The sequence below is a fragment of the Schistocerca gregaria genome, chromosome 7 (genome assembly GCF_023897955.1).
Source record: "Schistocerca gregaria isolate iqSchGreg1 chromosome 7, iqSchGreg1.2, whole genome shotgun sequence".
Taxonomy (NCBI): Eukaryota; Metazoa; Arthropoda; class Insecta; order Orthoptera; family Acrididae; genus Schistocerca; species Schistocerca gregaria.
This window is the reverse complement of record NC_064926.1, coordinates 350,547,242-350,573,828: the sequence shown is the minus strand read 5'-3', so window position 1 is coordinate 350,573,828 and position 26,587 is coordinate 350,547,242.

Below are 26,587 nucleotides of genomic sequence, written 5' to 3'. Positions count from 1 at the left end.
CTGGTTTTTTGTTGCTAGGTGCGGTCGCTTCAGAGACATGAAAATCAACTTTACTTTTTTAAACGACATGGTATAGTTTGGTACTTACTTTATAATAGCGGCTATCGAGGCGAATCCAACGATGTGTAACAGCAAAGTCATTGATCGTCAACCATAAAAACCAATAGCGCTAATTTCATTTAACCTTTACCCTATAGGTCATACGAACCTCACAATACCAACAACACACAACCTGCAGAACTGTATGCTAGAAATTACTGGTTACTCATATTTCGTCGTCAGTCACAAACTCTAAATTTTTAATCGCCGTTCAACCGGTTTCGAAGCTGCAAATCCATTTTCAAGGGTTGCATGGTCAAAATGGGCGTTACAGCTGTTTCTGCTTTTCACCGAACAGTAACAGAAAGAGTTGTTAGATTTAACGAGTTAATGTATATGTCAGGCGGAATTAATGAGAAAATGTTAGATTTACATAATACATTAAAGTAAATCCAATATATCACCGTGAAATAGGTTATATATGCTGCATATGAGTCACGTAACACTATCATAAGCTTGTTGAACAGTTTCAAAACTTACGTGGAAATATGGAAATTCTTCACCAGTGCAGAATATCAAAGCTATGTGGTCAGACGCATAGTAAAATGGTACTTGAGTTTATTTCTCAAATTTCTATAGCATTTTCTCATTAATCCTGGGTGCAGTGCATCTTGTCTCGTCTAAGAACTATGTCGCTCGGTTTCTGTTTGGTGAGATATTGAAGAAGATGTAACGTCTATTATAGGCATACAGTCCGTGAAAATGAAGCTGTAGCTCGGAATCACGTTGAACAACAAGAACAGAAAAAAATTGTGACTGAGGACAGAGCATTATTAATTAATAATACCTAACGCGTAATATACAGTAACGGACAGGCCACATGTTAATGTCTGTTAATAACGTAGCAGAACTATTATCACAACGTAACGGTAACAAAATAACTCCCACAGCACCACGATACCTATAGCACTAAACCACTAAATATGAACTTCAATTACCAATTTAAATTTCAATACTCAGATGTCAAAGAACATTATGAATATAAAAAAAAAACAAGCTGTGCTTCAAACAATAAAGATCTAAATCGCTTAAAGACCTACTTACTACACAAAGTCAGCTGAAAAATAAATTTATTCACACATATACACCCGTACGCACGCGCGCGCACGTGCACACAAACACACACACTCCCAAACCAAATTAACCAATACTGAAACCCACTAAAAATACCGCCATATACGCTAGACACTTGTTTGGGAAGCATAGACACTGCTCAATTACATAGATTCAGCGCACTGCTGACACTTCGCACATTCCGCCGAGAGGGCAAAAAACTTGAGAAATTTAATTTTAAGCACCATCCACCTATAGCAGTAAACAATGAGTGACTACTAAACTTCGTTGTAAGATCCATGCATAGTTGGAAACGAAACACACACACACACACACACACACACACACACATAAACACACGCACACACACACATAAACACACAAAGACAAATGGGCGCGTGCAAAAGAGAAACCTTCAAACCATTAACAACACGACGAACTAGCAATTTCAAAAGCGAAAACTAATCAATAGCCAGTAACTAACAACATAAACGCATCTCACTGCCAACACAACGTAAACAAATTCCCAAAACATCAAGTAACCCTCAACACGAAGTGCAATGCCGAACTAACATCACTTTCAATATATTTAGAAAGGCAAACATCCCCCACCAGAGCGCCCTCTGGAAACTCACTCTGTTTTAAAAATGTCACTCCTCAATGACGTCACACAACACCACAAAGTTGTCACGGGTCAAAGCACATGCATTTAGTAATCAGATACTTCCGTAGAACCTGTAAGGGTTTTCCGTGTTTTCTTCTTTTCATTTAATATTTTTTAATTTTCTCTTCCCTTTGCGATTAGTTTCACTAATTATTAAAAATACTCGAATGATCAGCCTTCGACTGAATGATAATAACATTTGTATAGATTTTCTATTGTTATGTGAAAGTACGACTGGCATTGTATTTCGGGTAGCAGGTGACGAAACTGTAAGCAGTAACTAATAAAATAAAATATCGAAGCCGTGCGGTGCGCCCGAGCGGTTCTAGGCGCTACAGTCTGCAACCTTGCGACCGCTACGGTCGTAAGTTCGAATCCTGCCTCAGGAATCGATGTGTGTGATTTTCTTAGATTAGTTAGGTTTAAGTAGTTCTAAGTTCTAGGGGACTGATGACCTCAGAAGTTAAGTCCCGTAGTGCTCAGAGCCATAGCACGTAGAACACTATAAGCCAGTTTGAGGTTTGTTGCATGCCATCTTCACGGTGTTGGAAGTTTTGCGGTCAGCAGCGTATCTTTCTTCTCTTAAAAGTTACCCACATTAGGTTTTCGAATCTTCAGTCGGGATCGGAGATTACTTCTGCTTGTATTTGGTTGTTTTTAAGTATTTAAGAGTTTAATTTGCAGCGTCATTAGGGAAGCTTGTTACCATTTAAAGGGCGCAGTTGTTCGACCTGCTGATAAACGAGAGCGAGCGCCCCGGAGAAGACACTTGAGGAGGGAGGCCTTAATGGCCCGCCAGCTGGCTGCCGGCGCTGTTTATACGGTGCGCTGGCTGCACTCCCAGCAGGAAGGTCGCGCTCGCCGCCTGTCCCCCGAGTGAGATAATTGCGTCTCACCGTGCAGATCACGTGCGCCGTATCTCAGCCAAGTTTACTACCGACACAACGGTGGCGCTCCCTCCTGCTCAGGGGCGTTACTTACCTCGCCTTGTTGCTGCGATGAACGTGAGCCGATTTCCCACCCAATGTGGCACTTCCCAAAGGAGTGTCTAATGAGACGGCATTACAGAGCTTTCCTCCACTGGAATATACTCACAGCTTTCTCACGCGTTTAACAACCAACGCCCCCGAACACCAAAACAAGCTGGAGAGTAAAATTGAAACAAATGAGCCCTCGGTCACAATTTTTTAGTCTTATTAGTCAACATTCTAAGAGTGCCTTCGTCAGAATTTAGACATTTAGACATTAAAAATTTGTCGGTAGAAAATTTTTTTTATATAGGGTGGAAAGTACTTACACCGAAAAACTCTGGGAAACTGTAGAGGACATCAAAACAAATATTTTTTCCTAATGTCATTTTTGCCTATGAGGAGTATTTAAACCAGTAGAAAACATTTCTCTGATGGAAAACTAATTAAACCAACAAACACTTTTCCATTTTTTATGACCAAGAGACACCACATTAACACATCCAAATTTCAATTGCAGTAGATGTTCAAAAATGCCTCCATTGACACGTAAACAAAGTGTACACCTGTTCAAAGTACTTACGGGCATTCAGCCAGGTTGAATTTTCGACAACTGCCGATATTTCGGCGGATGCACCCTCCGCCATTTTCAAGGCTTAACTGCAACGACCAGACGAAGTGCAGAAAACACGAGAGCTCGGTTCTGCGAGTCTAACAGAAAAGATAACACGCACCTAAACAAAAGCCACCAAAGATGAACGAAGTCAGAGCTATCTTTGGTGGCTTTTGTTTAGGTGTGTGTTATCTTTTCTGTTAGACTCGCAGAACCGAGCTCTCGTGTTTTCTGCACTTCGTCTGGTCGTTGCAGTTAAGCCTTGAAAATGGCGGAGGGTGCATCCGCCGAAATATCGGCAGTTGTCGAAAATTCAACCTGGCTGAATGCCCGTAAGTACTTTGAACATAGTTTACGCCTGGAGAAACTCAGGTCTCACAAAGTTTACACCGTCGGATCATGTTCTGTCTGATACGGGCAAAAACCTGAGGAGTATCCTGAATTGTTTCTGTTGCTGCTGCTATCCGGGCAACCACATCCCCTTCTGATGCAACAGAAGTTGCGTAAACAAGGTTGCACATCTCTCCCCACACAAAAGAGTCCAGAGGGGACATATCTTGGGATCGAGCAGGACATGGTACAGGACGACCTCTGCCAGGCCACGTTTCTGGGAACCGTCGGTCCAGGAATCGACGCAGACGACGACTGAAATGTGCCGGCGCCCCGTCATGGTGGGACCACATGCGTTGTCTAGTAGGGAGCGGGACGTCTTCAAGCGATTCTGGCAATGCTCTGGCGAGAAAATTGTAATAGTTCCTGCCATTTAACGGCCTAGGCAGCAGATACGGGCCAATTAAACAGTCCCCTACAACACCGACCCACATATTAACAAAGAACCGCACTTGATGAGCGCTAGTAACTGTGGCATATGGGTTATCCTCACTCCAAACATGCGAATTGTGCATGTTGAAGACTCCATCAAGCCCGAACGTTCCTTCATCGGTAAACAACATAAAGGATGGAAATGTAGGATGCATTTCACACAGTTCCAGGTACCACTGCTCTGGGTGGACAATCAACTGGTTTCGGGTTGTACACACGCTGTAATTGAAATGGACGTAACAATTGGTCTCGAAGGAGTGTTCTTACTTTCGTCTGATTCGTCCCCAGGTTACGTGAAATTGCACGAGTGCTGATTGAAGGATCCCGCTCCACATGCTGCAAGACAGCTTCCTCAAATTGCAACGTTCTTACCGTGCTACGGCGTCCCTGTCCAGGGAATCTGCTAAATGACCTGGTCTCACGCAGACGTTGGTACACAGTAGCAAAGGTCGTATGATTCGGGATACGGCGATTAGGATATTGTTGTTGATAAACCTGCTGTGCAGCTCGTCCGTTGTGGTGCGATACGTAGTACGCACCAACCACATCAGTGTGCTCAAGCCAGGTGTATCGCTCCATTAGTAAACAGAAACAGTGCACTACTACACTGGTGGACAGCAGTTGCCTACAACTGAAGATCGCAGTACGGCCTCTAAAACTGAAGAGCGTAATACGGCCTCCATCGGTTTAAATAATCCTCATAGGAAAAAATTACATTAGGGAAAAGTTTTTGTTTTGATGTCCCCTGCAACCTCCCAGAGTTTGTCGGTTTAAATACTTTTCACCCTGTATAAACCATACAAGACAGTACAGGACAGAGAGAGTACTTACACGTCACTTATAAAATAAATAACAAGCCAGAAGGGCTTTAGTCACAAAATGTTTGACAGGAATGTGCGAAGGCGAGCCTCTAAGAGCTGCTCATACCTGTATAGCCACAGGTTGCAAAAGACTGAGGCACTCGCGTTCACAAGCGCCGCAGGTGACATGACATTGCAGTGCGAGCGCTATCTAGCAGCCGTAGGTTACCTAAGATTCAAAGGTAGACAAGCGAAAATTATAATGAATATTGTTCAGTTCATAATGTAAAAAGGCAATATTTTGTTTAACAGTGACAGATAAAGTAACATTTTGTGTACATCAGTTCTTAGAAGTACTGTTTGAAGCATAAAAACGTCATTATTGATAATACAGAAAGGGCTGAATGACAGATCCTGTAGAAAACGATATAACTTGAAATACAGCCAATAAACCTTTCAATAAATGAAAAATTACGAGATGACTTAGATGGAAACATTTCGATGAATTACCCCAGGAGACCGGAAACTAAATGTAAAAAGTTACGGCTTTATAGCGCTGAAGAAACTTTTGTTGCGAAACTGCAGGTGTTCATTGAGAATGAGGCTTTCATTTCGAGGAATGTGTTTAAAAATCTCTAATTCTTAAGAATATCTAGTCTACGCCCTTTCTTCTTTGTCTGCAAGATGTTGATATCGGAAATAGCTTTACGCGCGTGACCTGTAATCAGAAGATGGTCGGCAAAAGACAAATTTTGGAAGCTAGTGCCATTTTTTCTTAAAAGGTGAAAAGGCGTTCTTTATATCTTGTTGTAAAGGCACGTCCTGTTTGTCCTATGTAACAACAAGAGCACATATCGCAGAAAATCTTCGAGTTCCGGTACACATTCATGTATCATAATATCTTCGACAGTTACCCAGACTGGTACAAACAGGAAACCTAAGTCACAGAATATAAGATATTCTATTCATCGGCCTTTCGGATGTATACTATTTAGCTACCACTGACAACACGGTGTACCCATATAAATGAGGAGATACTATTCAGACAAATACTTTCATAATCTTGGTATTTTATTAACTTCGAAGGATCATTTCATATTATTGTAGAATTTGCCAAGTTTATACAAGGGAAACATGTTCTTGTGAGTCCAAACAATATGAGCATTTGCTAAATAACGAAACGCAGTACAATAGATTTTCTGCCTTGAATATATTCTACAAGACCTTGGTAGGTTTTCGGACGTATGTGGAGTTAGATACCTAAGCACAGATCATGCACTTGCGCAGATTACAGCTGTGCGGACACGGGTTTGGTGCCCGAATGCGTGCTACATTTGTTCCCTAGCGTTCAGAAGAGGCAAATTTCGTGACCAACGCATCACTGCGAGTTCACTATTATTCTGCGCAATCAATATAGCACGATTCCAGTCTTTTTGACACGGACATTTATCTTGCTGGAGGATACCGTCGTTGTCAAGTAAGGCTGGAAAATCCCTTCCACAGGACCAAATGGTTGACGAGAAATATAGTCACACGCAATTGCTGAAACCTGTCTAGAAGTAATTTTTCAATTATCTGACAATGTATCAATTTTCCCATGTAACTTCTCCCTGTGGTATTTATTGGTATCTTGTGAGTTATAAATAAATAATTTATGATTTTACTGTACGATAAACAAATTGGAACACAAATGTAAATTTGTATTACTTATTAGCACTTCTAATATTCTCCTCTTTTATTGCGGAGGACTCTTATAAAAACATTTGATCAGTGTAATACGTTTTCACAGCTTTATTGCCGAGTGCAAGACAAAACGCACAATTTTAAAGATCGAGGCATCCACTTCCGATGTGTATCGATGCTCTTGCAGTAAATCCTGTCTCAAAGTTTACATATCTGTGTACTTACAGCACATAAACTTCGTGACGGGTTTAACTACTACCTAAGGTAAATAATATGTACAAAAAGTAATAATTTTTGTTGATGTTAATGTCAAGTGGAAATTTTTCAGAGTAGTGAAGGGTTAGTAATAAACATAAATAAGCCCACCCCGTTAGCCGAGCGATCTAACGCACGGCTTTCCGGAGAGGGGAGGAGCGCCTGGTCCCCGGCACGAATCCGCCCGGAGGACTTACGTCGAGGTCCGGTGAGCCGGCCGGTCTGTGGATGGTTTTCAGGCGGTTTTCCATCTGCCTCGGCGAATGCGGGATGGTTCCCCTTATTCCGCCTCAGCTACACTATGTCGGTGATTGCTGCTCAAACAATTTCTCCACGTGCTCTTACACCACTATTACTCTACCACGCAAACATAGGGGTTACATTCAACTGGTGTGAGACGTTCCCTGGGGGGTCCACCGGGCGCCGAACCGCAGAATAATCTTGGGTTCGGTGTGGGGCGATGGAGGGGTGGACTGCGGTAGTCGTCGTGGGGTTGTGGACCACTGCGGCTGCGGCGGGGACGGAGCTTCTCCGTCGTTTCTAGGTTCCCGGTTAACATACAATACAATACGATATTAACATAAATAAAACCACTACAGTCTCAGAAGTAGTGGAACTATACATGTGAAGCACCAGCGAAAAATTAACACAGTTTTTCTTTGAATTTTTTTATTGACCTGAAGTTGCTACAGGTGAAGATACGTTAATGTTAGTAAGGAAGAACGATAGACATATTTGACCTATTAGAACGGGTACTACTCTGTACCACCTGTGTGCCGAAGACAAATTTATTAAGAATTATCCTGCCAACAATGAGAAGGGAGCTCCAACGGCTGATCTACAATCAATTAAATTGTGGTATTCACAAATGAAATGTGAGTGCAAGAGAGAGAGTGAGAGAGAGAGAGAGAGAGAGAGACAGAGAGAGAGAGAGAGAGAGAGAGAGAGAGAGAGAGAGAGGGAGGGAGGGAGAGAGAGAGGATTTCTATGTATTTATAGTGCCACAAAAGTGTATGTTGCACTAAGAAAGATATTATACATTCTTCTAACAAAAAGCAGAAAACCTAGTTCACTCAAACTTGTGGTGAACTTTGACACCGTCCCATATCTCAGTCTTTCTTCCCTATAGAGCCTTTCGTTGTACTGCGTTCTTGAACGAAAGCTGACCTCTTCCTTTAACTTCGTTAATTAAGCCAGTTTCCCAACTTTGTCGAAGCAGTGGCTCCGACCAAACGGCGAACTTTTATTTCATTGACGCTTCGTAGACAGTTAGGAGAAAGTTTCCATAATATCCAAAACTAAAACTTTTCAACTATGAAGAGAGGTTTGGATAGCTCAGTCGTATTAAGTTTCAAAATCTGTTCTCTATAATAGCGAAGTTTATTTCAGACAATATAAATACAATGTGAAAACCGAAGGAAATTATCTCTGGGGACGACGTCAAAAGACTTTAACATGCATGATTCGTCTCTTTTATCAGTATGAACTGTTTTGATACAGTTTACTACTCCAGTTTTTCTTGTGCAGGTTTCTTATATCTGCATAGATGCTGCAACCAACATCCACTCCAGTTGTTAACTGCATTCAAACCATAGTCTTCACCTGCCCCCTCCCTTACGGTTCCCTCCTATATCATTTTTTTTCTTTGATGTATTATCTCCCCAGTTGGATCCAACACCTCTTCGTTTGTTAGCCGATATACCCATGTAATATTACCTTTTTTGTATAAGTCCACAATTCAAAACCCTCTAATGTCACTCTTGTAGCATAAGTTATCGAAATATAGCTTGCATGTTTTCATTGCTGTATGTATATAGAGGAGTTGTTATTGAACGTCTCATTCTTTCTTGATGTTTAGTAACTCTTTAACAAAATTCTTTAAATATAAATGAAATATATGGGAGGACTTGTCGTGTCAGTCAGTTATTTTGATTCTGTGTAGGACAGGGATGTTGAACTGCAGTGTCCTGTCTCTAACCTCCGACCCATTTCGTTTCCTTGTTTCTTAATGCATAATAAGGGACACTGATTCAACATGTGGCTTTTCAATATTATATTCAAATAGATAACATGTAGCTCTCCGTTAATTATAAACATACAACAAAGAATACAATTTCTTTGAACATCGCAAATTACACTAACATCGTAGAATATTCATGGGTGAGTATTACGAGCAACAGTTACTAGAACATATATTTCGTTAGTTATGATCGGGTTACGTTTGCTCCTTACCCTCTGTATAGGATTCTAGTATCTCTCCAGTAATAAATTTTTGCTGACGTGCTGGTCATTCTTGCTGGACACATTCGAGATGCGATAGCACATTACAGACAGTACTGTAAGGTGCTTAAACTGCCATTAGGAAGGCAAAAATTATGTGGTCCGCAAATAGGATAGCTGTATATCTGAATAAAGTCAAAACAATATGGTCACTTGTGAACAAAGCAATTGGCTAACATCACAAGTATTTCGAACACATAAAGCCAATATACAGTACAAAGTTTCTATATTTAAAAGTCCATTATATGTACATTATTTAAGTAACATTTACTGAATTTAGCAGGTGATATAAATAATAAATGAATTCCTTCAAGAAATCATACAACTTTTAGAGAAAACAGCTTTTCAAGAATATTATCTGAAATACAGTTCAGTGTTATATGACAAGGGAGTGACTGAGAACGTAATTAAATCGCTGAAGACTATGAATTCTTGCGGGTACTAAAGCACTGTACTGCCTGCAGTTGTTAGCCCTTTACGTACCACGTTGGAATGTTTTCTTTAGGAATGATACCATTCCTGAACTATTAAAATACTCCATAGTGAAACCACTTTATAAGAAAAGGAGTGAGAGCCAAGAAAATTTTAGAAATATTTATCTGCCATTGGTATCTGCAAAAGCTATTGAAAAGGTTGTACATTGTTAGTTCTTCATCATTTGTTTCATATAATTTTCTGTCAAACGCACTGTTTGGTCTTAGAAGTCGTGTAAAACTGTATGGTTTACATTCTCTATTCTCTATACGCGGTGAACAAAAAATTACGAACATCACGCGTGCTGTATTATTTAAATAAGCGCTTAAACAGCTTGTATGAAAATATACAGTTCACAGGCGAAACCGGAAATAATGCTATGATATCATTTTTAGACATGTAGGTATACAGAACCGCCAGTGATACACTTGAGACATACAGAGTGCCAGGTTCAAATTGCTCTGAGCGCTATGGGACTTAACATCTGTGGTCATCAGTCCCCTAGAACTTAAACCTAAGTAACCTAAGGACATCAGAGACACCCATGCCCGTGGCAGGATTCGAACCTGCGACCATAGCGGTCGCATGGTTCCAGACTGTATCACCTAGAACCGCTCGGCCACTCTGTCCGGCACACACCAACCGGTACCTGCACACGCATGGGCACGATCACTCGGCTCAAAGTACTCTGTCCTGCAAACACTGACTGATCGTGTCCATGGTATAAGTGGCACTGATAACGTCTGTTGTCGTTGTGTTTGGAATTTACGGGTGCTCAACGTATAAGTCATCAACGCCCTTACAAATATTAAAAGAAGCGGGTGTGGACAAAATGGCTAAATACGTTATCACACAATGAGGTGCTAAAATTCAAAATAACATACACTCACTCGTGCACAGCCACATAATCACTCTATCTAACAAGTCTGAAGACTGCGGAAAAGGGTGAAAGGTGCTATTTATCAGATACAAGCAAGTTAAAAGACAGAGAAGCTAAAATAAGGCTGACCACTTACCAAAAGCGTGTCTAATAGTATTATGTATTTTCACTCCTCTCAGTCTCCCACGAGCGCGGCACATATCTTCCATTGAACTACTTATTCATCACGATCTAACAAGCTGACGCAGAAGTTAGAGAACTCATCGCGATTGAGGTAATTAGGAATTAGATACTTGCAATTTTCTGTAATCGATTAAGGCGAATACGGGATGATTTATTTGAAAGCAACAGCCAGTTTCCCCCCTTGTTCTTTCACAATCAGATGCTGCTTACCGTCTGTAATGACGTTTTAGTTTATGAGACGCTATGTTCAGAGGCCTTCACTGCGGCACATGAGAGGTATCAGGTGGTACTCGTTTCACAATTATTAACAGTGGTAATTTTTGTAATGCTATGGAAGAAAACTGATACAAACTTTTTTGTCAGTTACATGTATACTTTTAGCAGCCTCCTTTTTACGTTACTAGTTATTTATTCAAATCTTCCGCATTTGGTGGAGGAAACAGCGATGGCATTTCTGTGTCACTCTGGTGATTTATCACGTTATCAATCACGAATTCTAACGACAACAAACTGAGTGTGAGCTATCCATTTGTTAAACGGTAAACTTCGTGTCGCTTCTTCCACTGAAGATTATACGCTTCCTGTCAGAATATAATTTCACTCATCGTTACGTCTTATCGTCTCTCAACACCGCTATTGGCAATAAACTCACCAACTTGACATGCTTATCTGAATAACGGCTTTCTCCAAAGGTTTGATTGCCCATTTGCTACAAGGATCCACATCACTTCCGCGTGTTTCCTAATGTCATCTAGTATCTATTAAGTCATCGTCTTGCTACCCCCCTATCCCTGAATTCGAACAAATTCTTTGGTCCACGTGCCATCTAGTCGTTTAGCCACATGTTTCACCCACTTCACGCCCATTACATTTTCATTAAAAGAGAGTACAGCCAATTCCAAGTACATTTAAAGTGCCCCCTGAATATCCAATAGTTTACTATGGCCTCTGTATTAAAAATCTGTTTCTCACTGATAAGAATTGAAAGTGATAACGCCCACTGATTGGTTCAAATGGCTCTGAGCACTGTGGGACTCAACATCTTAGGTCATAAGTCCCCTAGAAGTTAGAACTACTTAAACCTAACCAACCTAAGGACATCACACACACCCATACCCGAGGCAGGATTCGAACCTGCGACCGTAGCAGCCCCGCGGTTCCGGACTGCAGCGCCAGAACCGCACGGCCGCTGCAGCTGGCGCCTACTGATTGCAAACTTTCCTTAGCAGACAAAGCGAAAGCTATGTTTCAAAAGCCCTATTTAATTTAACTTATGCCCTCCAGCTCATTTATACTCGTCTCTTTACCTACTTTACTTTCCATCCAATCGTTGTCGTCAGCTGCCTTAAATATAAAATTTCATCAACTAGGTCTTTCGCTTCATTGCCATATTACGCTACTTTCCTATCGATACGTAGATAATACTTACGCTTCACTGCCATTTCATATTACTTACCTTTCAACATGTAGAAAATACTTTATTTTAGTGCTACTATAATTCATTAGGAAACCTAGTTTCAAAGTTGTTCTACAAGGTCCTCCATCCTTTTTTAAAATTTGTCTGCGCAAGAGGCAAGCAGTATAATGTCATCAGCAAAACATGGTCCCGATATGCTTTTTAAAGCTTATTTGTCATGTAACGGAAGAAGCAGCATTATCTTAGTATGTATCCACACTATATAGAGGGATTAAGGATCGGAGGATGTGATTTAATACATGTGAAGACTCAAAAACTCATTTTGCCTGGCGTAGAAGTCATTTTGTACACCAACCGTATTTTTGGAGTGGAATTAAAAGTCAAGGTGAAAGGGTGGGTATCATTGACACTATTCGCTGATGACATTGCTATCCTGAGTGAAAGTGAAGAAGAATTACATTATATGCTGAATGAAATGGACAGTCTAATGGGTACAGACAATGGATTGAGAATAAATCGAAGAAAGACGAAAGTAATGAGAAGAGACAGAAATGACCGTCACGAAGTAGATGAAGTTAAGGAATTCAGCTACCTAGGCAGAAGAATAATGAATAACGGACGGAGCAAGGAGGACATAAAAAGCAGACTAGCACTGCAATAAAGGGCATTCCTGACAAGAGAAGTCTACTAGTTCAATCATAGGCCTTAATCTGAGGAAGAAATTTCTGGAGCACAGCGCTGTATGGTAGTGAAGCATTGACTGTGGGAAAATCGGAACAGAAGAGATTCAAAGCATTTGAGATGTGGTGTTACAGACGAATGTTGAAAATTAGGTGGACTGATAAGGTAAGGAATGAGGAGGTTTTCTGCAGAATCGGAGAGGATAGGAATATGTGGAAAACACTGACAAGGAGAAGGGACAGGATGGTAGAACATCTGTTAAGACATCAGGTACTGACGTCCATGGTAGTAGAGGGAGTTGTAGAGGGCAAAAGCTGTGGAGGAAGGCAGAGATGCGAATAGGTGAATGAGGACGTAGGTTACAAGTGATACTCTGAACTGGTGGGCACAGGAGAGAATTTCGCGATGAGCCACATCAAACCGATCAGCGGACTAATTATTCCAAAAACAAAAGTAACCATGATATCGTGTCTATGATGTTCTTCCGAAAGCCTGATGGTATATCGCAGTCTCACACGAACATGAATAATCGTTTTGTTACCACTTCCCCCCCACTGTTCTTAGAAATTCAGATGGACTGTCATCAATCCCTTCTGCTTTATTTGACTTTACGTCATCCAAAGCTATTTTAAATTCTGGTTGTAATACTGCAACCCCTGTCTTTTCTGTTGGCTCCTGTTCTTCTTCTATCACGTCATCAGACAATTTCTCCTGTCATAGAGGACTTCAATGTACTGTGCTCACCTATCCGCTATCTCCTCAGCTTTTAATTCCAATTGCACTCTTAGTGGTACTGCACATTATTTTAAGTTCACAAGAGGTTGCTTTGAGCTCTCTATTTTCTGAGTCAGTATTTCCGAAACCTTTTTTTCTCAGTTTCTTCACATTTTTGATGTAGCCATTACGCTTTAGCTTCACTGCGCTTCCTGTTTTTTTTTCTTTCCTAAGCGACTTGTATTTCTATATTCATGAAATTTCCTGAGCACTCCTGTACGTCCTTCTTTCGTCGATCAACTGAAGTATTTCCGACACTTAATCGCCGGCCCAGCCGAATGAGTTACCCTACTACAGTTTCCGCAAAGACAGTCTCCTGTACTACGCAGTGTCACAACTGGGTATCAATACTTCTACCGATATTGTCAGTGATATTCATTAGAATCATTTTAATTATCCTCTTACCGATGGGTCCTTCGAAGATTTGCGGTCTTCTCTCCAATTCGTTCAGGCTGATGAGCTGTGCATCATCTTTTACAGTGGGCATATGTTAGAGTGTGTTAGCAATGATATTGTGATGGCAGTTGAGAATGGTGTATTGAGAGTTATGGAGGAACATTTAAGTAACATTTTTACTAACAACTTAAAAATCTTAACTGGTAGATGAAAATCGAGAGGCCAACCCCAAGTTCACATCTAAACTTCAGTAACAAAAGTCACAACAACACCAACATAAGGGCATTTAAAAAACGGAAAATAAAGAACATCAATAGTTCTACTGAAATTTATTAAATTTTACTTTCACAGTATATAGTCATCAATGCCGACGACTAGTACGAGTATGAATGAATAGAATATCCATTTAATCTCAGTGATCAGTATACTACACAAACTTTGTTGCTCCAAACACTCAGGCCATTATCGCTTTAAAACTCTGTACCGGTCCTTCTAAAATTTAGCCCCTGAACAGTAATCACCAGAGATTTGGGAAACACAGATCATTCTAAATGGCGCACCCAAAACACACTATAGTCGACTCATTAGCAACGAAGGATTATCAAAATTCATAATGGATCTTCAGCTGACCTTTATTTTGCATAGGTCGCTACTAGTTTCGGCCAAATGACCATTATCAAACAGGAAAGTTATACCGTAATTGAAAGAAAAGTAATTTAGTCTTTTGAGCCCATCATAGAAGTAATTTTTTTACACTAATTACCGTGTACAATAGTTTTCGTGAAGAAGCAAACTCCACATCGACACCTAGTAACTGTGTACAATAGTTTTCGTGAAGAAGCGAAGTCCACATCGACAACTAGAAACACACTTGCTGTAGACGTAGACATTGCTTCTTCACAAAAATATTTTATACCGTTATTACTGTAAAAATTTTACTGCTATGTTGGGCTCAAAGTAGCTAATTACTTTTGTTCAAACTATGATATAACTTTCCTGCCGTTTATGCCGGCTCAGATTGATATTGGTCATTTGACCGAAACTAGTAGCGAATTATGCAAAATAAAGGTCCATCACGAATTTCAACAATTATTTGGCGGCTGTTTTTCCCCACCTGCAAACATGCATAAAGGTAATAATAGAGACAACGCATTATCAGACTATTTCTGGGGAAAACCATAATTGGCATTCAGTCGTCTCCGTGAACTAACACGGAACCAATGGCTATTAGTGAATAATTAATTGAACAACTTTCACACAAATTTTTAAAAAAGACGAAAAATGAAAGAACCCGCGATCCCGTGGCTTGCTCTCATGTTTTACCTTGATCCAATATTTTCCCGTTGCGTTTCCGAAAGGTGATGGGCAATTCAGTCATTGTAGTAATAAAATCTGGAATGAGAGCTTTTATTTTCTTTAGATAGGAACTGGGTGATGGGGCTGGCGCACTTTATTACGCCAGGCACGATGTGTGGCACACAGCTACCTGAGAGCCAAGAGCCCAAGGGACACAGGCAGGTAAGCCCTGTGTTTGGAGAGCTTCGCCAGATTCGCACAGTAGCAGAGGGGGCGCCGGTGTTTTCGACTTTTGTAGCAAGACGAGCAGTGTGTGCGGAACGTGGGCAGCGTCGGATTAACGCCTCCGAAATCGTTTTAGTGCTCTGGGGCTCGCAGCTCACCTACCAGACGACGCTGGATGGCTGCATTTCCTGCCTCGGTTTGGAGAATTTTAATGTCTGCTTCCACGGGAATCGGCTCTACAGCACCCACGTAGACCACTGCCATACTAAGGCCAGAGGCAGTATGAGGCCTGTGTTTTCATGCGCGTAGATCAAAAAACACCATCTGACTGGTGTACGCGTACAATGTGTGCTTAAGCAAAAGAGCAGACTCGGTACAGACTGAAACAGGTCAAAAATTTATTGCAATTGTGTGGAAAAAATGGAGCGGCAAAACCTCTGGTTGATGGCTGTTTCGGTCCTTCCCCCCCCCCCCCCTCCCCCCGCCCCTACGGAGATTTTCCTGTGTCTTGGGGCACTAATCTTTCGGTGCGAAGGCGAAGTGAGGAGTTCAAGGGATTCGCTTCCAACACCTTTCAGAATCTGTTTCGCCACTGCCAGTCGACAGGCAAGCTGCTCTAGAACACAATGCAGAGCAGAATAACAAATACCAGGAACAAAACCGGAAGATTGGAGGAAGAAATAATTACGACGGATCTTCAGGAGGGCAAGAGCACGGAAAACTGGATTCGGGAAGAAGGGGAAACTTTAACCAATTGCGAAGAGGTAATAACAAGCGGCATGTTGAGCAAAATGGGCGAGAGGCGAATCAAGGTTCTCAGGGAGGCAAAGGTGGCCAAAAATCGGGGACCTAAACACAACAGCCAACAACAAGTACAATTGTTCGTGCAGAGACGCCTCAAAACGATTCCGCAAACACTCTCGGACCGATCTGGGTTCGCATGTTTAAGTATGAGGAACTATTGGAGGTGCTTTATTATTCCAGTCTCTGATCACAAATGAATTCTTTAGATGATGACCGGTTTCAGTCTGTAATGACCACCTTCAGATCTTTTTTACACCATGTCCTAAAGTGATACGGCCATAGTGGCATTGTCAGAACATATAAATATAATCAGCATAGCATCGTCACATAGACTGAAACCGGCCATCGTCTAAGGAATTCGTTTGTGATCAGAGACTGGAATAATAAAGCATTTTATAATATTGGATCACTGTTCGTACAAGCGATTATGTCGCAGTTGGTGAAACTATTGGAGGTATTGCAGGAGGGACAGGACGTGATAACGCGTCAGGACGTTCATCCCGCGATTACTGCAACCTTAGCAGAAAGGTGGAGGGAGTATATAGAGGTCTTATACAAGCGTGATATACTTGAGGGCAATAATATGGAAATGGAAGAGGACGTAGATTAAGATGAAATGGCAGATGTGACATTGTGTGAAAAGACTGACAGACCACTGAAAGACCTAAGTCGAAACAAGGCCCAAGGATTAGCCAACATTTCATTAGAGCCAGCCATGAAAAAACTATTCCATCTGTTGAGCAAGATGTATGAGGCATGCGAAATACATTCTGACTTCAAGAAGAATATAATAATTAAAATCACAAAAAAGCAGGCACTGACAGGTGTGAAAATTACCCAACTATCAGTTTAGCAAGTCAGGCAGCAAAATACTAACACGAATTTTTTGTAGGCAAATGGAAAAGCTGGTAGAAGCCGACCTCGGAGAAGATCAGTTTGAATTCGGTAGAAATGTTGGAACGCGTGAGTCAATACTGACCCTACGACTTGTCTTAGAAGATAGATTAAGGAAAGGCAAATCTACGTTTCTAGCTTTTGTAGACTTAGAGAAAGCTTTTGACAATGTTGAATCGAATACTCTCTTTCAAATTCTGAAGGTGGCAAGGATTAAGGGAGAGAAAGGATATTTACAATTTGAACAGAAACCAGATGGCAGTTGTAAGAATCGAGGGGCATGAAAAAGAAGCAGTGGTTAGAAAGGGAATGACACCTGGTTGTAGCCTATCCCCAATGTTATTCAATATGTGTAGTAAGCAAAATATTTGGAGTGGGAATTAAAATCCACGAAGAAGAAATGAAAACTTTGAAGTTTGCCGGTGACATGGTGACCTGGGAAAGCAGTTGAACGGAGTGGACAGTGTCTTCAAAGGAGGGTATGATATGAACATTAATAAAAGCAAAAAGAGGATAATGGAATGTAATCGAATTGTGGGAATTAGTTTAGGAAATGAGACCCACAAAATAGTAGTCCGCAGCTCGTGGCCGTGCCGTATCGTTCTCGCTTCCCACTCCCGGGTTCGATTCCCGGCGGGGTCAGGGATTTTCTGTGCCTCGTGACGACTGGGTGTTGTGTGGTGTCCTTAGGTTAGTAAGGTTTAAGTAGTTCTAAGTTCTAGGGGACTGATGACCATAGATGTTAAGTCCCATAGTGCTCAGAGCCATTTGAACCATTTGAACTTAAAATAGTAGATGCGTTTTGCTATTTGGGGAGCAAAATATGATGGTCGCATTAGAGAGCATATAAAGTGGACACTGGCAATAGTAAGAAAAGCGTTTCTGAAGAGGAAAAATTTGTGAACGTCGAGAGTATATTTAAGCTTCGGGAAGTCTTTTCTGGAAGTATTTGTACTAAGTGTAGCCCTGTGTGGAAGTGAAACATGGACGATAAATAGTTTAGACAAGAAGAGAGTAGAAGCTTCCGAAATGTGGTGCTACAGAAGAATGCTGAAGATTAGATGGGTAGATCATGCAACTAATGATGGGGTACTGAATGGAACTGGGGAGAAGAGGGATTTGTGGCACAACTTGACTAGAAGAAAGGATCGGTGGGTAGGATATGTTCTGTGGCATCAAGAGATCGCCAGTTTAGTTCTGGAGGGGAGCGTGGGGGGTAAAATCGTAGAGGGAGACGAAGAGATGAATACACTAAGCAGAATCAGAAGGATGTAGGTTGCAGTAAGTACTTGGAGATGGAAAAGCTTTCACAGGATAAAGTAGCATGGGGAATTTCATTATACTTGTCTCTGGACTGAAGACCACAATAACAACAGGTGATGTGCATCAGCACGGTACAATCGACAGTAGGAGCTACAATACGGCATTTCGAAGACGGTTTACCAATGTTGTTTTCGAAGAGGAGCTGGTCTACGTTGTTATTGACGAAGACGGGGTTAAAAGGCCCGCTTCAAGAAACAATTGACGGATGTAAGCCTGCAGACGTGATAGGAATTCATGTGGCAAGGATACGAACTAGGAACCGAGATGATCACAGGGATGATTTTCTAGACCTTGGAGGAAGAGAAATTGTATTGCGCAAGGGCAGTAACATCTGCATGAAACTTGAGGACCTCGAGATACAAGCGCAGCTTCCAAACAGATACGTCCGTCTGAGTTATGCAAATGCTGATTCCAGGAATGACTTATCTTTTCTAAACATTCATGGTGGTGTCTGTTTGTTCCATATCGTGTCTCCCTACCACTTTCGCACAACGACGCTCTGAGCGTGATTTTAGGGAATTGACTAGTTTGAACCTGGGACCTGTTGCTGGTAAGGAGACGCCAGACCACACATGACATGTAGAATTCAGAAGAGTTCAGTGAGACTAGCGATGATATAACCAAATACTTAATGATTTCAGCGTCAGCTCCACTGCACTCCCTGTAAAAGAATCTTAATGCTACCTAAATTTAGTGTAAGGGGTTCAAGGCTTTCCTATTTTTAGTTAGCTGGTAAAATAACGTCGAAAAAGCAGTTACGTTTACCATTGGAAATTTTATTCTACTCACAAAATATTGTTTATAAATTGCACTATTGATAAAAGGAAGTGTTTTAATACAGGATGGTAAAAACCAACTGCGTTCAACAAAAATGTGAACGAATATTCCCTGAATGGGTTTCCAAGTTCTACAATGGATCGAAGGATGACCTATGACATATCACATCTATAATCTAGGTTTAATTTAAGTTTCACAAAAGAGAAAACTTTCAAAATGATCTACAGTGAACCTCAATTATCTTTAATTACTTTTCTAACTTGTCGTAAATTGCAGTGGCTGATGTGGCTTCTCAATAATTATATAACAGAGAAATCATCGCGCTTCAGATTTTTACTTCAAGTGTGAACACCATGAGCTTTAATTTACGATCGACACTAGTATTACGCAAAAAGGGGGTGTAACAGATGAGACTTCGGCAGTGAAGCTTTATGCGCTGTTATGCGGCATCGCGTGGGTTCATTACCTTGTTGGTGTTGGTCAGGGAGCGGTGGCCGGCGCACCTCCGCTCACCTCACCGTCTCGGAAGCCACTTGTTTGCGAACTTCTCCTTACTACAGTTTACCGAAGTTGGTTTAAAAAAAATTATCTGGCTGCGTTTTCATCTGACCAATCAGGGTCTCAATGTTAATCTTAAGCTCCGCCTACGAAAATTCTGTCTATCCAATGAGAAACGTTATACTTTTAGTTGAGGGGCCATGTTTTTAAAGTTTGCAACGTAACAGAGTCGCGAAAAAGTCTATACTGTTTTTCTGGAAGGCTCTAGCTTTTAACATGGGCTGGGGGGGGGGGGGGGGGGGTGGTCCTTGACGTAACAGAGACGCGAAAAAGTCTCACGCTAAAACCTGCGGGTGGTGTGGCCTTTTGTGTTATCGTAAGATCTATACTGTTTTTATGGAGGGCTGTAGCTTTTAACAAGGGGCCCGGGGTGGTCCTATACGTAACAGAGACAGGAAAAAGTCTCACGCTAAAACTTACGGGTGGTGTGGTGTTAGCGGTTAGCTGGCGACGTGGGTGTCCGTCCATCCCTTATCGTTGGGGCCTTGCAGCTTAACACGGTTCTGCTCTCGGCTTCTGTTCTCGTTTCTGCCCTCGGAACTGCGTCTGTCTCATGGTGGGGAGGTATGAGATGCATTTAGGCATTCGTGTGTTGGTCTGTGGTATTCCATTTGCTCACTACTTACTCGTATTACATTGGTTAATGTCACGATTTATTCGGAGCTATGTGACGTACTACTGGATTTGCTTATCACGTCAGGGTTTTCATGGAATGTGTTGGATTTGCCTGAAACCTTACACTTTTAAAGAGCCTTCTCAATAAGCAAGTGCAGCGAAAGAGGAGGTAATAATCCGAAAAAATCTAAGAAGTCATAAAGGTCCAGTCCGTTCTGTGCATTGAACCTGAGGGGCGTAATGGTTTATGTGGCGTGCTACTAAAGAACACAGAAGTCTTTCTGCCTGAACAGGATTCGATTAATAATGTCCAGTACGAGTTTAAGGTATGTATGCACAAGAAATTCTGTGCCATCATAAGCCATTCCTCTGGCATACGGGTTCAATGTTGCAAGCGAAATCACAAAAATGTTAGCCGATGGGATGATAGGTCCACCTATAATTGCCCACTGAAGGTAGTCAGGAAGACAGACGGAGCTTGTCCTTGACTCACGTCAACACCATTCTTGATACAGAGACATACAGACTCGAGAGCCTCGAAGAGTGTGTCAAGAACTTTTACATACTATCTGTCTTCTCCTCAGTAGGTCTCAGATGTAGCTTCTGGCAAATTGAGATGAATCGCCGTTGCCTGCAATACACAGCATTCCTGGAAATTTGGCAACGCTATGAATTCCAGAGACCTCCTTATGGGCTTAATAATGGTCAGCTGCTTTTATCCGAGATCTTCATGGCATTCTAAGTGATTAACTCAAAAAACATGTGATGAGTTGCTTTGACGAACTACTAATAGCTAAAAAGACATGGCAAGAACATCATACGGTACTGAGGGAACTTTTTCACATCTTCAGTGAATTTGGAGTCACTGTGGATATTGAAAAATCAATATTTGGACATCATCTGTGTGAGATTAAGCCTGACCACGAGAAAACTGAAGCGACTGAGAATTTTGAAAGCCCGACGACAAAAAGACAACTAAGAAGGCTTCTTCATCTCACAAATTTTTGTAATCGATTCGTTCACACTCGCAACAGCCCACATCTGAATCAGTGTACGGGAAAGTATATAGCATTGGAGAGGGATGAAACTGCGGAGTGCGAATTTCAGGCCTTCAAGTCGGCTTTTCTAGAAGCGCCAATACCTTTGCATCCCAACTTGGCAGAGGAATTCTGCTTGGTCACCTACATTTCCTACGCAGGCTTGGGCATGATAGTCCTCCAGAATTGTACTGAGGATGGAAATCAGGATTGTAAGATTATTGCATTTGGAAGCAGAGTCGTCTCACAATACAAAAAGACTGCTTTGTCACAAAGCTCGGGCCATTGGGAAATGTCTGGAGGTTTGAAAAGTTTAAATATTGCTTTTACGGTAGTGAGGCCAGAGTCTATACAGATCTAAAGGCCAGGGAATTCTTGCTCATTACGAAATTAAAGGACGAAAGGCTATTACGGTGGGTAAAATACCTGCAGCAATGTAACTTCACCATTAAAAACGTAGAGGTTAGTCAAAATGTAATAGCTGACGCGCTCTCATGGTCCCCTACAAAGCTTCTGAGGGCCAAAGAGAAGTGGAAAGATCGGAATCGTCTGACCACTACACAATTCTACCTTTAAAAAGAAAAGTACAAATTTGTGTGAAATCTCATGGGACTCAACCGCTAAGGTCATCATACCCTAAGCTTACACACTACTTAATCTAAAGTATCCTAAGGACAAACACACACACACTCATACCCGAGGGAGTACTCGAACCTCCGCCGGGATCAGCCGCACAGTCCAGGACTGCAGCGCCTGAGACAGCTCGGCTAATCCCGCGCAGCTCTACCTGTTAAGGAACGGTAATGTAGGGGAATCGGTTTGGTGACTGTGTTTACAGGAACATTTGGTCAACGAAGTATTGGGCCTCTACTACTCAAATTACGGATATTTTGGTCTGAGAAACTGATTCCTGAAGATAAGGACACTCTGTCACTTGAGGAACATGGGAAAGACAATCTGTGGTGTCCTGTCAGTGAGCAAGGATTTCCAGAAGGCAGAGCACACGACTTAAATTGTGCAGGATCATATGTTCCCGATTGTTCCCAGTAGATGAAAACACTTAACACAGATTTAATGGGACCATTACAAAAAACGCGGATGGGATACAATTACGTGTTGGCTTTTGTCGAACAGACATTGCAGTTTGTGACTTTCACGCCGCTGAAAATGACTACGGGGTTGACGGTACCACGAGCTCTGTTTAAAGACTTTCTGTTACAGGTGAGACACGTAGAGAGTATTGTATTTTATAGTGGAACGCAATAAAAGTGTAGATAGTGGGAAGAGACACTAACAACGATCACGACTAAACTAATCTGTGTCTCCTCACACCACCCCATCTCGAATTCGGCTGAGCGTGTTATAAAAGAGTTTCGCAATCTGTGTCGGCTATACTGCCAAAATTTGAACACCTCCTGGGACGTTTTCCTCAAGGATTTGCAAGATGTCCCCAATGAGGCACATCATGGGATCTCGAAGCAAGCCCCTATATCAATCTCAAAGAATCGACAGGCTCAGGACTTAATAAGGAAGGTGACAGAGTTCCCTGTATAAATTCGACCGCAACATCAGAAGACTGTAGACCTTGCTCTTCGCAGAACTATGTCTGCGGCTCGGGGCAGGATGAAATTTGCCAACAAGAAAGTATGTGAACGAGTATTCCAAGAGAGCCATAAGGTGCACGTGAAACAGTTTCGCCTTTAGAACAAACTGAAGCAGACAGGTAGAAAGTTCTTTTTAGTGTACAATGGAGCATACCGAATTAGGAAGATCTTCCACCAGAATACCTGTGTAATGGAATCGATGAACAGCATCGATTGGACTCCACCGTATCTCCCATATTAAACTATCTGTAGATTAGGTTAGGGTAGCGAACTCCTGTGGAGTTAGTTTAGGCTAAAGTGTTTACGACAGAAATGTACATAAACTAGATGTGGATGTATGTAGAATAATTTTTGAATAAGTTATTTGTTGTTATGTAGACCGATAAAGTAAACCAGATGAGCGATGTTAACTGTGTACCATTACTGAGTGTGAATGAAACGTAACTGAGTTCCTTTTTTGCTCACAACAAATAACTCATTGCTGTTGCGGGAGGAGCCCAATACCATCTATCCGATGCTCTAGTTATGGGAGTTTCATGTGTTTGTCGGCACTTCGCCGATTTTGTGACATGGATGCGGTGTGTGAGCTGCTTGCCTAGGTTTCCGTTGGCGTATGAGCTCGCCACTGATTGAATTACTCCATTATTTTTGGAGGAGTTTCTCGTTGGGGTACGGGGACGTCATGAGTGCGTTGCGCCACTTTTCGAGGGATTTTCACTGGGTTATGATGCTAAGGTGGGCGCCGAGCCCACACACGCCACTGTAGCGTTGGATATATATCCTCGAGGGAGTAGCTAGTTTTTCACAATACTGCCATGTCGGTGGGTGTGTGGACTATCATCTCTCGACTAAATGTTGTATATGAGTAAGTGAAGTCACGAACCCATGTGTGATAAAAGCAGTAACGTAATACACATATGGCGTGCAAAAGAATGTCAAAGAGAATATTTGGTACACTATCAAAAATTCTTGTCTTGCATGAGAGAGTATCACTCTGTTTCAGTGTACAACCTGTGGGGGCAATGGAGAAGAGAGCCAGTGGCTGAAACTCGAAGCACAGTTGATGAGAACAGGTGCACCGTCGCCTCTTCTCCAGTGCGGGAGGAAAGGAATCGTGGTAGTGCTAACTATATCGGTCTACCAGTTATGCTGGTATTTTTCAAAATTTGTTATTATTATTTCTTCAGAGTTCTGCATTTCGATCACTAAGATCTTTGCTGTCCACGGATGATTACTTGTGTCCTTTGTGGTGTGCTCTCCCTTCATATGTTGTTTTCAGGTGTGGCAGGAGTCGTCGTCGAAACTGGTGTCGCCAGCAAGGCATAGTGCTGTTGTTAACTCATGCAGTGGTTAGTAGAATGGACAATTACTCATATGGTGATGGATCAACAGCTGGGTTTATTTGTGTTATTATGGCACTAGGATATTTTTTCTGTGTCTTGAGCTTGCCTCAATTTATTGTTTGGGTTCGAGATTTCCTAGGTCATAAGACAGATCGTTCTTGTATGTTTACTTTATGTTAGTTGGGCCCTATAGAATTATGTTGCGCAACGTTAATGGTAGTACGTAAGATGTCCAAAGTCTTATAAATAAGTATAGTTTCCTATAGGCTATTCATACATGAATCTTTCAAACATGATAATGGTAACATTACAAATTCATTTGAACTCAAGCGATTAATATTGTCAGGGTAAGGACTGTGTTTTATTTTGCTTCTATGTAACGTATTTGTGAAACTGTATTGTGGAAGTACTGGGGACGATGACTGACAGGGAATACATTAGGATTGTACAAGTGAAGTGAGTCAGGCAGCAGAACGTAAGCTGAACCCATCTCCGGAGTCGCCAGGGCCAAAGGAAAAGCCTGCGCTGTATCATTGAGCTGACAGGCAAGCCGCTGAGCGAACATTGGGGCCCTTCGATATTCCAGAGCACCTTATCGCCGCCTGGTGGAAGAAAGCAAGAAGCCAGCCCGGGCCGCAGTGCTGTACCCCGGCATATGCCAACTGTCAGCGGCGGCTGACTGAGTGGCACCCGACCAGAAGGCTTCCTCCCTGCTCCCCTTCACAGTAAGGGAAAACGACTAGTTGTAGACGCACCTATTTGGTGACAACAGCATCGACCTATGGAACAAGAATCTCCACTGCATGCTGATGACACACAGTGTCGACACTAACCTATTTTCATGCTTCAATCTCCCATGTAATCTGCCGGACCACCAGAACAATGCTGTTTGCGCTAAAGAGTGTGGACACCAGTATCCTAGTCCAATTTCGCCTCCCCTAGAGAGATTAAAACACAAGCGACTGATGACGAATGACTCGATCTGCGAACAAGTCTTCAAGTCCCTGTCGATGATTAGCATACCAGTGGTAGCACCCCATCCAGGTCATCATATTCCTTGCTCAGCCCTCAACTCACCATTTTCCTTTCCTTCCGTCAGACAGCCGTCTGGTAATCCTGTCATTAGCCCACATGAGATGAGGTCCACAGAGGGAATGAGACATACGCCGTGTTCCAATCACGAACAAGACACCTACAGAGACTTCCTGCAATGTCTGACGCAATCACCCATAGAACAGTCTACCTGTAATGAGCTGCCTTGCCAGAACGTGAGCCACCTGGTCCGACTGTCAATAACTCTATCAACAGGAAGGATGTCTGGTGCTACACAGTGGTACCTATGCTGGCTGCGTCTTCTGTGGGACATTTGTCTAAAAACTCTTGCCCCTAACCGCAACTTCTTCTGTGAGGGTGACCATGCCAATGCCATCTCGCATCCTTGGACCCTGTAACGGAGGAAGATGACCTGTGTGAAATGGGTGTAAAGGTGAAGTGTAAGTGTGTGACGTATTCTTTAGTTTGGTACTGCCTATGTCAGACCGTAACACTGCAAAACATAATAGCCCCCCCCCCCCCCACCCTCAGTGAAGGCAAGTTGGTCATTCCCCAATCTTCAGACCCTAATTAACTGTGTGTTGTCATGTTTGATAGTTTTGCTGTTGTTAAGCTTATTATTGTCTTACGTATTTTTCCTTGTTTAGTTTCTATATGATAGAGATCAGTGGACACATGATAGCTTCCATGCCACTCACCCATCTAACAACTACTTTCTAAATTTAATTTGATAGGTTTTCTTAAGTAATTCGTTAAGACAATTCTATTTTTACCTTATATTTTTGGTAAATAGATTAAGAGTGATTCCTTCGATGAGTAGCCTCACTGTCAATTACTTTTTATTAATGAAAAATGAAATCATTATTTTTGGTGTTCTATTCTGGGAGTGTATATTCCTTACGTGTATTTGATGGCAATGTGGCAAAATATTTCATTCTATTGGGTATTTTGTTGTCTTGTTATTGTTATGACCTTTCGAATTGATTCACATAATGTAATACCTTATTGTGATTGCT